The sequence below is a fragment of the Mycteria americana genome, chromosome 13 (assembly GCF_035582795.1).
Source record: "Mycteria americana isolate JAX WOST 10 ecotype Jacksonville Zoo and Gardens chromosome 13, USCA_MyAme_1.0, whole genome shotgun sequence".
NCBI classification, from domain to species: domain Eukaryota; kingdom Metazoa; phylum Chordata; class Aves; order Ciconiiformes; family Ciconiidae; genus Mycteria; species Mycteria americana.
In genome coordinates this window covers 822,541-839,458 of record NC_134377.1, presented here as the reverse complement: position 1 = coordinate 839,458, position 16,918 = coordinate 822,541, and positions in this window count along the sequence as shown.

Here is a 16,918-nt window from a genome sequence, read left to right as displayed (position 1 = left end):
AATGCTGTAGCTGGTTTTCACTGTCCCTTGGAACTGCATTCGCTGCCACACAGACATTCGCTTTCCCCAAAAGCTTTGGTTGGTAGTGGGGCAACACTGTGTATGTGTCTCTCGCAGAGCCCGGCTGCCAAATTCGAAACGTCCAGCGATTGCGCCCACACGAAAGCTGCCAGCACGGAATGCTGTAGCTGGTTTTCACTGTCCCTTGGAACTGCATTCGCTGCCACACAGACATTCGCTTTCCCCAAAAGCTTTGCTTGGTAATGGGGCAACACTGTGTATGTGTCTCTCGCAGAGCCCGGCTGCCAAATTCGAAACGTCCAGCGATTGCGCCCACACGAAAGCTGCCAGCACGGAATGCTGTAGCTGGTTTTCACTGTCCCTTGGAACTGCATTCGCTGCCACACAGACATTCGCTTTCCCCAAAAGCTTTGGTTCGTAAAGGGGCAACACTGTGTATGTGTCTCTCGCAGAGCCCGGCTGCCAAATTCGAAACGTCCAGCGATTGCGCCCACACGAAAGCTGCCAGCACGGAATGCTGTAGCTGGTTTTCACTGTCCCTTGGAACTGCATTCGCTGCCACACAGACATTCGCTTTCCCCAAAAGCTTTGCTTGGTAGTGGGGCAACACTGTGTATCTCTCTCTCGCAGAGCCCGGCTGCCAAATTCGAAACGTCCAGCGATTGCGCCCACACGAAAGCTGCCAGCACGGAATGCTGTAGCTGGTTTTCACTGTCCCTTGGAACTGCATTCGCTGCCACACAGACATTCGCTTTCCCCAAAAGCTTTGGTTCGTAAAGGGGCAACACTGTGTATGTGTCTCTCGCAGAGCCCGGCTGCCAAATTCGAAACGTCCAGCGATTGCGCCCTCAAGAAAGCTGCCAGCACTGAATGCTGTAGCTGGTTTTCACTGTCCCTTGGAACTGCATTCGCTGCCACAAAGACATTCGCTTTCCCCAAAAGCTTTGCTTGGTAAAGGGGCAACACTGTGTATGTGTCTCTCGCAGAGCCCGGCTGCCAAATTTGAAACGTCCAGCGATTGCGCCCACACGAAAGCTGCCAGCACGGAATGCTGTAGCTGGTTTTCACTGTCCCTTGGAACTGCATTCGCTGCCACACAGACATTCGCTTTCCCCAAAAGCTTTGCTTGGTAGTGGGGCAACACTGTGTATGTGTCTCTCGCAGAGCCCGGCTGCCAAATTCGAAACGTCCAGCGATTTCTCCCACACGAAAGCTGCCAGCACGGAATGCTGTAGCTGGTTTTCACTGTCCCTTGGAACTGCATTCGCTGCCACACAGACATTCGCTTTCCCCAAAAGCTTTGGTTGGTAGTGGGGCAACACTGTGTATGTGTCTCTCGCAGAGCCCGGCTGCCAAATTCGAAACGTCCAGCGATTGCGCCCACACGAAAGCTGCCAGCACGGAATGCTGTAGCTGGTTTTCACTGTCCCTTGGAACTGCATTCGCTGCCACACAGACATTCGCTTTCCCCAAAAGCTTTGCTTGGTAATGGGGCAACACTGTGTATGTGTCTCTCGCAGAGCCCGGCTGCCAAATTCGAAACGTCCAGCGATTGCGCCCACACGAAAGCTGCCAGCACGGAATGCTGTAGCTGGTTTTCACTGTCCCTTGGAACTGCATTCGCTGCCACACAGACATTCGCTTTCCCCAAAAGCTTTGCTTGGTAGTGGGGCAACACTGTGTATCTCTCTCTCGCAGAGCCCGGCTGCCAAATTCGAAACGTCCAGCGATTGCGCCCACACGAAAGCTGCCAGCACGGAATGCTGTAGCTGGTTTTCACTGTCCCTTGGAACTGCATTCGCTGCCACACAGACATTCGCTTTCCCCAAAAGCTTTGCTTGCTAAAGGGGCAACACTGTGTATGTGTCTCTCGCAGAGCCCGGCTGCCAAATTCGAAACGTCCAGCGATTGCGCCCACACGAAAGCTGCCAGCACGGAATGCTGTAGCTGGTTTTCACTGTCCCTTGGAACTGCATTCGCTGCCACACAGACATTCGCTTTCCCCAAAAGCTTTGGTTCGTAAAGGGGCAACACTGTGTATGTGTCTCTCGCAGAGCCCGGCTGCCAAATTCGAAACGTCCAGCGATTGCGCCCACACGAAAGCTGCCAGCACGGAATGCTGTAGCTGGTTTTCACTGTCCCTTGGAACTGCATTCCCTGCCACACAGACATTCGCTTTCCCCAAAAGCTTTGCTTGGTAATGGGGCAACACTGTGTATGTGTCTCTCGCAGAGCCCGGCTGCCAAATTCGAAACGTCCAGCGATTGCGCCCACACGAAAGCTGCCAGCACGGAATGCTGTAGCTGGTTTTCACTGTCCCTTGGAACTGCATTCGCTGCCACACAGACATTCGCTTTCCCCAAAAGCTTTGCTTGGTAGTGGGGCAACACTGTGTATCTCTCTCTCGCAGAGCCCGGCTGCCAAATTCGAAACGTCCAGCGATTTCTCCCACACGAAAGCTGCCAGCACGGAATGCTGTAGCTGGTTTTCACTGTCCCTTGGAACTGCATTCGCTGCCACACAGACATTCGCTTTCCCCAAAAGCTTTGGTTGGTAGTGGGGCAACACTGTGTATGTGTCTCTCGCAGAGCCTGGCTGCCAAATTCGAAACGTCCAGCGATTGCGCCCACACGAAAGCTGCCAGCACGGAATGCTGTAGCTGGTTTTCACTGTCCCTTGGAACTGCATTCGCTGCCACACAGACATTCGCTTTCCCCAAAAGCTTTGCTTGGTAATGGGGCAACACTGTGTATGTGTCTCTCGCAGAGCCCGGCTGCCAAATTCGAAACGTCCAGCGATTGCGCCCACACGAAAGCTGCCAGCACGGAATGCTGTAGCTGGTTTTCACTGTCCCTTGGAACTGCATTCGCTGCCACACAGACATTCGCTTTCCCCAAAAGCTTTGCTTGGTAGTGGGGCAACACTGTGTATCTCTCTCTCGCAGAGCCCGGCTGCCAAATTCGAAACGTCCAGCGATTGCGCCCACACGAAAGCTGCCAGCACGGAATGCTGTAGCTGGTTTTCACTGTCCCTTGGAACTGCATTCGCTGCCACACAGACATTCGCTTTCCCCAAAAGCTTTGCTTGGTAAAGGGGCAACACTGTGTATGTGTCTCTCGCAGAGCCCGGCTAACAAATTCGAAACGTACAGCGATTGCGCCCACACGAAAGCTGCCAGCACGGAATGCTGTAGCTGGTTTTCACTGTCCCTTGGAACTGCATTCGCTGCCACACAGACATTCGCTTTCCCCAAAAGCTTTGGTTCGTAAAGGGGCAACACTGTGTATGTGTCTCTCGCAGAGCCCGGCTGCCAAATTCGAAACGTCCAGCGATTGCGCCCACACGAAAGCTGCCAGCACGGAATGCTGTAGCTGGTTTTCACTGTCCCTTGGAACTGCATTCCCTGCCACACAGACATTCGCTTTCCCCAAAAGCTTTGCTTGGTAATGGGGCAACACTGTGTATGTGTCTCTCGCAGAGCCCGGCTAACAAATTCGAAACGTCCAGCGATTTCGCCCACACGAAAGCTGCCAGCACGGAATGCTGTAGCTGGTTTTCACTGTCCCTTGGAACTGCATTCGCTGCCGCACAGACATTCGCTTTCCCCAGAAGCTTTGCTTGGTAATGGGGCAACACCGTGTATCTCTCTCTCGCAGAGCCCGGCTGCCAAATTCGAAACGTCCAGCGATTGCGCCCACAAGAAAGCTGCCAGCACGGAATGCTGTAGCTGGTTTTCACTGTCCCTTGGAACTGCATTCGCTGCCACACAGACATTCGCTTTCCCCAAAAGCTTAGGTTCGTAAAGGGGCAACAGTGTGTATGTGTCTCTCGCAGAGCCCGGCTGCCAAATTCGAAACGTCCAGCGATTTCTCCCACACGAAATCTGCCAGCACGGAATGCTGTAGCTGGTTTTCACTGTCCCTTGGAACTGCATTCGCTGCCACACAGACATTCGCTTTCCCCAAAAGCTTTGCTTGGTAATGGGGCAACACTGTGTATGTGTCTCTCGCAGAGCCCGGCTGCCAAATTCGAAACGTCCAGCGATTGCGCCCACACGAAAGCTGCCAGCACGGAATGCTGTAGCTGGTTTTCACTGTCCCTTGGAACTGCATTCGCTGCCACACAGACATTCGCTTTCCCCAAAAGCTTTGCTTGGTAGTGGGGCAACACTGTGTATCTCTCTCTCGCAGAGCCCGGCTGCCAAATTCGAAACGTCCAGCGATTGCGCCCACACGAAAGCTGCCAGCACGGAATGCTGTAGCTGGTTTTCACTGTCCCTTGGAACTGCATTCGCTGCCACACAGACATTCGCTTTCCCCAAAAGCTTTGCTTGGTAAAGGGGCAACACTGTGTATGTGTCTCTCGCAGAGCCCGGCTAACAAATTCGAAACGTCCAGCGATTGCGCCCACACGAAAGCTGCCAGCACGGAATGCTGTAGCTGGTTTTCACTGTCCCTTGGAACTGCATTCGCTGCCACACAGACATTCGCTTTCCCCAAAAGCTTTGGTTCGTAAAGGGGAAACACTGTGTATGTGTCTCTCGCAGAGCCCGGCTGCCAAATTCGAAACGTCCAGCGATTGCGCCCACACGAAAGCTGCCAGCACGGAATGCTGTAGCTGGTTTTCACTGTCCCTTGGAACTGCATTCCCTGCCACACAGACATTCGCTTTCCCCAGAAGCTTTGCTTGGTAAAGGGGCAACACTGCGTATGTGTCTCTCGCAGAGCCCGGCTGCCAAATTCGAAACGTCCAGCGATTGCGCCCACACGAAAGCTGCCAGCACGGAATGCTGTAGCTGGTTTTCACTGTCCCTTGGAACTGCATTCGCTGCCACACAGACATTCGCTTTCCCCAAAAGCTTTGCTTGGTAATGGGGCAACACTGTGTATCTCTCTCTCGCAGAGCCCGGCTGCCAAATTCGAAACGTCCAGCGATTGCGCCCTCAAGAAAGCTGCCAGCACGGAATGCTGTAGCTGGTTTTCACTGTCCCTTGGAACTGCATTCGCTGCCACAAAGACATTCGCTTTCCCCAAAAGCTTTGCTTGGTAAAGGGGCAACACTGTGTATGTGTCTCTCGCAGAGCCCGGCTGCCAAATTTGAAACGTCCAGCGATTGCGCCCACACGAAAGCTGCCAGCACGGAATGCTGTAGCTGGTTTTCACTGTCCCTTGGAACTGCATTCGCTGCCACACAGACATTCGCTTTCCCCAAAAGCTTTGCTTGGTAATGGGGCAACACTGCGTATGTGTCTCTTGCAGAGCCCGGCTGCCAAATTCGAAACGTCCAGCGATTTCGCCCACACGAAAGCTGCCAGCACGGAATGCTGTAGCTGGTTTTCACTGTCCCTTGGAACTGCATTCGCTGCCACACAGACATTCGCTTTCCCCAAAAGCTTTGGTTCGTAAAGGGGCAACACTGCGTATGTGTCTCTCGCAGAGCCCGGCTGCCAAACTCGAAACGTCCAGCGATTGCGCCCACACGAAATCTGCCAGCACGGAATGCTGTAGCTGGTTTTCACTGTCCCTTGGAACTGCATTCGCTGCCACACAGACATTCGCTTTCCCCAAAAGCTTTGGTTCGTAAAGGGGCAACACTGTGTATGTGTCTCTCGCAGAGCCCGGCTGCCAAATTCGAAACGTCCAGCGATTGCGCCCACACGAAAGCTGCCAGCACGGAATGCTGTAGCTGGTTTTCACTGTCCCTTGGAACTGCATTCGCTGCGACACAGACATTCGCTTTCCCCAAAAGCTTTGCTTGGTAGTGGGGCAACACTGTGTATCTCTCTCTCGCAGAGCCCGGCTGCCAAATTCGAAACGTCCAGCGATTTCTCCCACACGAAAGCTGCCAGCACGGAATGCTGTAGCTGGTTTTCACTGTCCCTTGGAACTGCATTCGCTGCCACACAGAGATTCGCTTTCCCCAAAAGCTTTGGTTCGTAAAGGGGCAACACTGTGTATGTGTCTCTCGCAGAGCCCGGCTGCCAAATTCGAAACGTCCAGCGATTGCGCCCACACGAAAGCTGCCAGCACGGAATGCTGTAGCTGGTTTTCACTGTCCCTTGGAACTGCATTCGCTGCCACACAGACATTCGCTTTCCCCAAAAGCTTTGCTTGGTAGTGGGGCAACACTGTGTATCTCTCTCTCGCAGAGCCCGGCTGCCAAATTCGAAAAGTCCAGCGATTTCTCCCACACGAAAGCTGCCAGCACGGAATGCTGTAGCTGGTTTTCACTGTCCCTTGGAACTGCATTCGCTGCCACACAGACATTCGCTTTCCCCAAAAGCTTTGGTTCGTAAAGGGGCAACACTGTGTATGTGTCTCTCGCAGAGCCCGGCTGCCAAATTCGAAACGTCCAGCGATTGCGCCCACACGAAAGCTGCCAGCACGGAATGCTGTAGCTGGTTTTCACTGTCCCTTGGAACTGCATTCCCTGCCACACAGACATTCGCTTTCCCCAGAAGCTTTGCTTGGTAAAGGGGCAACACTGCGTATGTGTCTCTCGCAGAGCCCGGCTGCCAAATTCGAAACGTCCAGCGATTGCGCCCACACGAAAGCTGCCAGCACGGAATGCTGTAGCTGGTTTTCACTGTCCCTTGGAACTGCATTCGCTGCCACACAGACATTCGCTTTCCCCAAAAGCTTTGGTTCGTAAAGGGGCAACACTGTGTATGTGTCTCTCGCAGAGCCCGGCTGCCAAATTCGAAACGTCCAGCGATTGCGCCCACACGAAAGCTGCCAGCACGGAATGCTGTAGCTGGTTTTCACTGTCCCTTGGAACTGCATTCGCTGCCACACAGACATTCGCTTTCCCCAAAAGCTTTGCTTGGTAGTGGGGCAACACTGTGTATCTCTCTCTCGCAGAGCCCGGCTGCCAAATTCGAAACGTCCAGCGATTGCGCCCACACGAAAGCTGCCAGCACGGAATGCTGTAGCTGGTTTTCACTGTCCCTTGGAACTGCATTCGCTGCCACACAGACATTCGCTTTCCCCAAAAGCTTTGCTTGGTAATGGGGCAACACTGTGTATCTCTCTCTCGCAGAGCCCGGCTGCCAAATTCGAAACGTCCAGCGATTGCGCCCTCAAGAAAGCTGCCAGCACGGAATGCTGTAGCTGGTTTTCACTGTCCCTTGGAACTGCATTCGCTGCCACAAAGACATTCGCTTTCCCCAAAAGCTTTGCTTGGTAAAGGGGCAACACTGTGTATGTGTCTCTCGCAGAGCCCGGCTGCCAAATTTGAAACGTCCAGCGATTGCGCCCACACGAAAGCTGCCAGCACGGAATGCTGTAGCTGGTTTTCACTGTCCCTTGGAACTGCATTCGCTGCCACACAGACATTCGCTTTCCCCAAAAGCTTTGCTTGGTAATGGGGCAAAACTGCGTATGTGTCTCTCGCAGAGCCCGGCTGCCAAATTCGAAACGTCCAGCGATTTCGCCCACACGAAAGCTGCCAGCACGGAATGCTGTAGCTGGTTTTCACTGTCCCTTGGAACTGCATTCGCTGCCACACAGACATTCGCTTTCCCCAAAAGCTTTGGTTCGTAAAGGGGCAACACTGCGTATGTGTCTCTCGCAGAGCCCGGCTGCCAAACTCGAAACGTCCAGCGATTGCGCCCACACGAAATCTGCCAGCACGGAATGCTGTAGCTGGTTTTCACTGTCCCTTGGAACTGCATTCGCTGCCACACAGACATTCGCTTTCCCCAAAAGCTTTGGTTCGTAAAGGGGCAACACTGTGTATGTGTCTCTCGCAGAGCCCGGCTGCCAAATTCGAAACGTCCAGCGATTGCGCCCACACGAAAGCTGCCAGCACGGAATGCTGTAGCTGGTTTTCACTGTCCCTTGGAACTGCATTCGCTGCGACACAGACATTCGCTTTCCCCAAAAGCTTTGCTTGGTAGTGGGGCAACACTGTGTATCTCTCTCTCGCAGAGCCCGGCTGCCAAATTCGAAACGTCCAGCGATTTCTCCCACACGAAAGCTGCCAGCACGGAATGCTGTAGCTGGTTTTCACTGTCCCTTGGAACTGCATTCGCTGCCACACAGAGATTCGCTTTCCCCAAAAGCTTTGGTTCGTAAAGGGGCAACACTGTGTATGTGTCTCTCGCAGAGCCCGGCTGCCAAATTCGAAACGTCCAGCGATTGCGCCCACACGAAAGCTGCCAGCACGGAATGCTGTAGCTGGTTTTCACTGTCCCTTGGAACTGCATTCGCTGCCACACAGACATTCGCTTTCCCCAAAAGCTTTGGTTGGTAAAGGGGCAACACTGCGTATGTGTCTCTCGCAGAGCCCGGCTGCCAAATTCGAAACGTCCAGCGATTGCGCCCACACGAAAGCTGCCAGCACGGAATGCTGTAGCTGGTTTTCACTGTCCCTTGGAACTGCATTCGCTGCCACACAGACATTCGCTTTCCCCAAAAGCTTTGGTTCGTAAAGGGGCAACACTGTGTATGTGTCTCTCGCAGAGCCCGGCTGCCAAATTCGAAACGTCCAGCGATTTCTCCCACACGAAATCTGCCAGCACGGAATGCTGTAGCTGGTTTTCACTGTCCCTTGGAACTGCATTCGCTGCCACACAGACATTCGCTTTCCCCAAAAGCTTTGCTTGGTAATGGGGCAACACTGTGTATGTGTCTCTCGCAGAGCCCGGCTGCCAAATTCGAAACGTCCAGCGATTGCGCCCACACGAAAGCTGCCAGCACGGAATGCTGTAGCTGGTTTTCACTGTCCCTTGGAACTGCATTCGCTGCCACACAGACATTCGCTTTCCCCAAAAGCTTTGGTTGGTAGTGGGGCAACACTGTGTATCTCTCTCTCGCAGAGCCCGGCTGCCAAATTCGAAACGTCCAGCGATTTCGCCCACACGAAAGCTGCCAGCACGGAATGCTGTAGCTGGTTTTCACTGTCCCTTGGAACTGCATTCGCTGCCACACAGACATTCACTTTCCCCAAAAGCTTTGCTTGGTAAAGGGGCAACACTGCGTATGTGTCTCTCGCAGAGCCCGGCTAACAAATTCGAAACGTCCAGCGATTGCGCCCACACGAAAGCTGCCAGCACGGAATGCTGTAGCTGGTTTTCACTGTCCCTTGGAACTGCATTCGCTGCCACACAGACATTCGCTTTCCCCAAAAGCTTTGGTTCGTAAAGGGGCAACACTGTGTATGTGTCTCTCGCAGAGCCCGGCTGCCAAATTCGAAACGTCCAGCGATTGCGCCCTCAAGAAAGCTGCCAGCACGGAATGCTGTAGCTGGTTTTCACTGTCCCTTGGAACTGCATTCCCTGCCACACAGACATTCGCTTTCCCCAGAAGCTTTGCTTGGTAATGGGGCAACACTGCGTATGTGTCTCTCGCAGAGCCCGGCTGCCAAATTCGAAACGTCCAGCGATTTCGCCCACACGAAAGCTGCCAGCACGGAATGCTGTAGCTGGTTTTCACTGTCCCTTGGAACTGCATTCGCTGCCACACAGACATTCGCTTTCCCCAAAAGCTTTGGTTCGTAAAGGGGCAACACTGCGTATGTGTCTCTCGCAGAGCCCGGCTGCCAAATTCGAAACGTCCAGCGATTGCGCCCACACGAAAGCTGCCAGCACGGAATGCTGTAGCTGGTTTTCACTGTCCCTTGGAACTGCATTCGCTGCCACACAGACATTCGCTTTCCCCAAAAGCTTTGGTTCGTAAAGGGGCAACACTGTGTATGTGTCTCTCGCAGAGCCCGGCTGCCAAATTCGAAACGTCCAGCGATTTCGCCCACACGAAAGCTGCCAGCACGGAATGCTGTAGCTGGTTTTCACTGTCCCTTGGAACTGCATTCGCTGCCACACAGACATTCGCTTTCCCCAAAAGCTTTGCTTGGTAGTGGGGCAACACTGTGTATCTCTCTCTCGCAGAGCCCGGCTGCCAAATTCGAAACGTCCAGCGATTGCGCCCACACGAAAGCTGCCAGCACGGAATGCTGTAGCTGGTTTTCACTGTCCCTTGGAACTGCATTCGCTGCCACACAGACATGCGCTTTCCCCATAAGCTTTGCTTGGTAATGGGGCAACACTGTGTATCTCTCTCTCGCAGAGCCCGGCTGCCAAATTCGAAACGTCCAGTGATTGCGCCCTCAAGTAAGCTGCCAGCACGGAATGCTGTAGCTGGTTTTCACTGTCCCTTGGAACTGCATTCGCTGCCACAAAGACATTCGCTTTCCCCAAAAGCTTTGCTTGGTAAAGGGGCAACACTGTGTATGTGTCTCTCGCAGAGCCCGGCTGCCAAATTTGAAACGTCCAGCGATTGCGCCCACACGAAAGCTGCCAGCACGGAATGCTGTAGCTGGTTTTCACTGTCCCTTGGAACTGCATTCGCTGCCACACAGACATTCGCTTTCCCCAAAAGCTTTGCTTGGTAATGGGGCAACACTGTGTATGTGTCTCTTGCAGAGCCCGGCTGCCAAATTCAAAACGTCCAGCGATTTCGCCCACACGAAAGCTGCCAGCACGGAATGCTGTAGCTGGTTTTCACTGTCCCTTGGAACTGCATTCGCTGCCACACAGACATTCGCTTTCCCCAAAAGCTTTGGTTCATAAAGGGGCAACACTGTGTATGTGTCTCTCGCAGAGCCCGGCTGCCAAATTCGAAACGTCCAGCGATTGCGCCCACACGAAAGCTGCCAGCACGGAATGCTGTAGCTGGTTTTCACTGTCCCTTGGAACTGCATTCGCTGCCACACAGACATTCGCTTTCCCCAAAAGCTTTGCTTGGTAGTGGGGCAACACTGTGTATCTCTCTCTCGCAGAGCCCGGCTGCCAAATTCGAAACGTCCAGCGATTTCTCCCACACGAAAGCTGCCAGCACGGAATGCTGTAGCTGGTTTTCACTGTCCCTTGGAACTGCATTCGCTGCCACACAGAGATTCGCTTTCCCCAAAAGCTTTGGTTCGTAAAGGGGCAACACTGTGTATGTGTCTCTCGCAGAGCCCGGCTGCCAAATTCGAAACGTCCAGCGATTGCGCCCACACGAAAGCTGCCAGCACGGAATGCTGTAGCTGGTTTTCACTGTCCCTTGGAACTGCATTCGCTGCCACACAGACATTCGCTTTCCCCAAAAGCTTTGCTTGGTAGTGGGGCAACACTGTGTATGTGTCTCTCGCAGAGCCCGGCTGCCAAATTCGAAACGTCCAGCGATTTCTCCCACACGAAAGCTGCCAGCACGGAATGCTGTAGCTGGTTTTCACTGTCCCTTGGAACTGCATTCGCTGCCACACAGACATTCGCTTTCCCCAAAAGCTTTGGTTGGTAGTGGGGCAACACTGTGTATGTGTCTCTCGCAGAGCCCGGCTGCCAAATTCGAAACGTCCAGCGATTGCGCCCACACGAAAGCTGCCAGCACGGAATGCTGTAGCTGGTTTTCACTGTCCCTTGGAACTGCATTCGCTGCCACACAGACATTCGCTTTCCCCAAAAGCTTTGCTTGGTAATGGGGCAACACTGTGTATGTGTCTCTCGCAGAGCCCGGCTGCCAAATTCGAAACGTCCAGCGATTGCGCCCACACGAAAGCTGCCAGCACGGAATGCTGTAGCTGGTTTTCACTGTCCCTTGGAACTGCATTCGCTGCCACACAGACATTCGCTTTCCCCAAAAGCTTTGCTTGGTAGTGGGGCAACACTGTGTATCTCTCTCTCGCAGAGCCCGGCTGCCAAATTCGAAACGTCCAGCGATTGCGCCCACACGAAAGCTGCCAGCACGGAATGCTGTAGCTGGTTTTCACTGTCCCTTGGAACTGCATTCGCTGCCACACAGACATTCGCTTTCCCCAAAAGCTTTGCTTGGTAAAGGGGCAACACTGTGTATGTGTCTCTCGCAGAGCCCGGCTAACAAATTCGAAACGTACAGCGATTGCGCCCACACGAAAGCTGCCAGCACGGAATGCTGTAGCTGGTTTTCACTGTCCCTTGGAACTGCATTCGCTGCCACACAGACATTCGCTTTCCCCAAAAGCTTTGGTTCGTAAAGGGGCAACACTGTGTATGTGTCTCTCGCAGAGCCCGGCTGCCAAATTCGAAACGTCCAGCGATTGCGCCCACACGAAAGCTGCCAGCACGGAATGCTGTAGCTGGTTTTCACTGTCCCTTGGAACTGCATTCGCTGCCACACAGACATTCGCTTTCCCCAGAAGCTTTGCTTGGTAATGGGGCAACACTGTGTATGTGTCTCTCGCAGAGCCCGGCTGCCAAATTCGAAACGTCCAGCGATTGCGCCCACACGAAAGCTGCCAGCACGGAATGCTGTAGCTGGTTTTCACTGTCCCTTGGAACTGCATTCGCTGCCACACAGACATTCGCTTTCCCCAGAAGCTTTGCTTGGTAATGGGGCAACACCGTGTATCTCTCTCTCGCAGAGCCCGGCTGCCAAATTCGAAACGTCCAGCGATTGCGCCCACAAGAAAGCTGCCAGCACGGAATGCTGTAGCTGGTTTTCACTGTCCCTTGGAACTGCATTCGCTGCCACACAGACATTCGCTTTCCCCAAAAGCTTTGGTTCGTAAAGGGGCAACAGTGTGTATGTGTCTCTCGCAGAGCCCGGCTGCCAAATTCGAAACGTCCAGCGATTTCTCCCACACGAAATCTGCCAGCACGGAATGCTGTAGCTGGTTTTCACTGTCCCTTGGAACTGCATTCGCTGCCACACAGACATTCGCTTTCCCCAAAAGCTTTGCTTGGTAATGGGGCAACACTGTGTATGTGTCTCTCGCAGAGCCCGGCTGCCAAATTCGAAACGTCCAGCGATTGCGCCCACACGAAAGCTGCCAGCACGGAATGCTGTAGCTGGTTTTCACTGTCCCTTGGAACTGCATTCGCTGCCACACAGACATTCGCTTTCCCCAAAAGCTTTGCTTGGTAGTGGGGCAACACTGTGTATCTCTCTCTCGCAGAGCCCGGCTGCCAAATTCGAAACGTCCAGCGATTGCGCCCACACGAAAGCTGCCAGCACGGAATGCTGTAGCTGGTTTTCACTGTCCCTTGGAACTGCATTCGCTGCCACACAGACATTCGCTTTCCCCAAAAGCTTTGCTTGGTAAAGGGGCAACACTGTGTATGTGTCTCTCGCAGAGCCCGGCTGCCAAATTCAAAACGTCCAGCGATTTCTCCCACACGAAAGCTGCCAGCACGGAATGCTGTAGCTGGTTTTCACTGTCCCTTGGAACTGCATTCGCTGCCACACAGACATTCGCTTTCCCCAAAAGCTTTGGTTCGTAAAGGGGCAACACTGTGTATGTGTCTCTCGCAGAGCCCGGCTGCCAAATTCGAAACGTCCAGCGATTTCTCCCACACGAAATCTGCCAGCACGGAATGCTGTAGCTGGTTTTCACTGTCCCTTGGAACTGCATTCGCTGCCACACAGACATTCGCTTTCCCCAAAAGCTTTGCTTGGTAATGGGGCAACACTGTGTATGTGTCTCTCGCAGAGCCCGGCTGCCAAATTCGAAACGTCCAGCGATTGCGCCCACACGAAAGCTGCCAGCACGGAATGCTGTAGCTGGTTTTCACTGTCCCTTGGAACTGCATTCGCTGCCACACAGACATTCGCTTTCCCCAAAAGCTTTGCTTGGTAGTGGGGCAACACTGTGTATCTCTCTCTCACAGAGCCCGGCTGCCAAATTCGAAACGTCCAGCGATTGCGCCCACACGAAAGCTGCCAGCACGGAATGCTGTAGCTGGTTTTCACTGTCCCTTGGAACTGCATTCGCTGCCACACAGACATTCGCTTTCCCCAAAAGCTTTGCTTGGTAAAGGGGCAACACTGTGTATGTGTCTCTCGCAGAGCCCGGCTAACAAATTCGAAACGTCCAGCGATTGCGCCCACACGAAAGCTGCCAGCACGGAATGCTGTAGCTGGTTTTCACTGTCCCTTGGAACTGCATTCGCTGCCACACAGACATTCGCTTTCCCCAAAAGCTTTGGTTCGTAAAGGGGCAACACTGTGTATGTGTCTCTCGCAGAGCCCGGCTGCCAAATTCGAAACGTCCAGCGATTGCGCCCACACGAAAGCTGCCAGCACGGAATGCTGTAGCTGGTTTTCACTGTCCCTTGGAACTGCATTCCCTGCCACACAGACATTCGCTTTCCCCAGAAGCTTTGCTTGGTAAAGGGGCAACACTGCGTATGTGTCTCTCGCAGAGCCCGGCTGCCAAATTCGAAACGTCCAGCGATTGCGCCCACACGAAAGCTGCCAGCACGGAATGCTGTAGCTGGTTTTCACTGTCCCTTGGAACTGCATTCGCTGCCACACAGACATTCGCTTTCCCCAAAAGCTTTGGTTCTTAAAGGGGCAACACTGTGTATGTGTCTCTCGCAGAGCCCGGCTGCCAAATTCGAAACGTCCAGCGATTGCGCCCACACGAAAGCTGCCAGCACGGAATGCTGTAGCTGGTTTTCACTGTCCCTTGGAACTGCATTCGCTGCCACACAGACATTCGCTTTCCCCAAAAGCTTTGGTTCGTAAAGGGGCAACACTGTGTATGTGTCTCTCGCAGAGCCCGGCTGCCAAATTCGAAACGTCCAGCGATTGCGCCCACACGAAAGCTGCCAGCACGGAATGCTGTAGCTGGTTTTCACTGTCCCTTGGAACTGCATTTTCTGCCACACAGTCATGCGCTTTCCCCAGAAGCTTTGCTTGGTAATGGGGCAACACTGTGTATCTCTCTCTCGCAGAGCCCGGCTGCCAAATTCGAAACGTCCAGCGATTGCGCCCTCAAGAAAGCTGCCAGCACGGAATGCTGTAGCTGGTTTTCACTGTCCCTTGGAACTGCATTCGCTGCCACAAAGACATTCGCTTTCCCCAAAAGCTTTGCTTGGTAAAGGGGCAACACTGTGTATGTGTCTCTCGCAGAGCCCGGCTGCCAAATTTGAAACGTCCAGCGATTGCGCCCACACGAAAGCTGCCAGCACGGAATGCTGTAGCTGGTTTTCACTGTCCCTTGGAACTGCATTCGCTGCCACACAGACATTCGCTTTCCCCAAAAGCTTTGCTTGGTAATGGGGCAACACTGCGTATGTGTCTCTTGCAGAGCCCGGCTGCCAAACTCGAAACGTCCAGCGATTGCGCCCACACGAAATCTGCCAGCACGGAATGCTGTAGCTGGTTTTCACTGTCCCTTGGAACTGCATTCGCTGCCACACAGACATTCGCTTTCCCCAAAAGCTTTGGTTCGTAAAGGGGCAACACTGTGTATGAGTCTCTCGCAGAGCCCGGCTGCCAAATTCGAAACGTCCAGCGATTGCGCCCACACGAAAGCTGCCAGCACGGAATGCTGTAGCTGGTTTTCACTGTCCCTTGGAACTGCATTCGCTGCCACACAGACATTCGCTTTCCCCAAAAGCTTTGCTTGGTAGTGGGGCAACACTGTGTATCTCTCTCTCGCAGAGCCCGGCTGCCAAATTCGAAACGTCCAGCGATTTCTCCCACACGAAAGCTGCCAGCACGGAATGCTGTAGCTGGTTTTCACTGTCCCTTGGAACTGCATTCGCTGCCACACAGAGATTCGCTTTCCCCAAAAGCTTTGGTTCGTAAAGGGGCAACACTGTGTATGTGTCTCTCGCAGAGCCCGGCTGCCAAATTCGAAACGTCCAGCGATTGCGCCCACACGAAAGCTGCCAGCACGGAATGCTGTAGCTGGTTTTCACTGTCCCTTGGAACTGCATTCGCTGCGACACAGACATTCGCTTTCCCCAAAAGCTTTGCTTGGTAGTGGGGCAACACTGTGTATCTCTCTCTCGCAGAGCCCGGCTGCCAAATTCGAAACGTCCAGCGATTTCTCCCACACGAAAGCTGCCAGCACGGAATGCTGTAGCTGGTTTTCACTGTCCCTTGGAACTGTATTCGCTGCCACACAGAGATTCGCTTTCCCCAAAAGCTTTGGTTCGTAAAGGGGCAACACTGTGTATGTGTCTCTCGCAGAGCCCGGCTGCCAAATTCGAAACGTCCAGCGATTGCGCCCACACGAAAGCTGCCAGCACGGAATGCTGTAGCTGGTTTTCACTGTCCCTTGGAACTGCATTCGCTGCCACACAGACATTCGCTTTCCTCAAAAGCTTAGGTTCGTAAAGGGGCAACAGTGTGTATGTGTCTCTCGCAGAGCCCGGCTGCCAAATTCTAAACGTCCAGCGATTTCTCCCACACGAAAGCTGCCAGCACGGAATGCTGTAGCTGGTTTTCACTGTCCCTTGGAACTGCATTCGCTGCCACACAGACATTCGCTTTCCCCAAAAGCTTTGGTTCGTAAAGGGGCAACACTGTGTATGTGTCTCTCGCAGAGCCCGGCTGCCAAATTCGAAACGTCCAGCGATTTCTCCCACACGAAATCTGCCAGCACGGAATGCTGTAGCTGGTTTTCACTGTCCGTTGGAACTGCATTCGCTGCCACACAGACATTCGCTTTCCCCAAAAGCTTTGCTTGGTAATGGGGCAACACTGTGTATGTGTCTCTCGCAGAGCCCGGCTGCCAAATTCGAAACGTCCAGCGATTGCGCCCACACGAAAGCTGCCAGCACGGAATGCTGTAGCTGGTTTTCACTGTCCCTTGGAACTGCATTCGCTGCCACACAGACATTCGCTTTCCCCAAAAGCTTTGCTTGGTAAAGGGGCAACACTGTGTATGTGTCTCTCGCAGAGCCCGGCTAACAAATTCGAAACGTCCAGCGATTGCGCCCACACGAAAGCTGCCAGCACGGAATGCTGTAGCTGGTTTTCACTGTCCCTTGGAACTGCATTCGCTGCCACACAGACATTCGCTTTCCCCAGAAGCTTTGCTTGGTAATGGGGCAACACTGTGTATGTGTCTCTCGCAGAGCCCGGCTGCCAAATTCGAAACGTCCAGCGATTTCGCCCACACGAAAGCTGCCAGCACGGAATGCTGT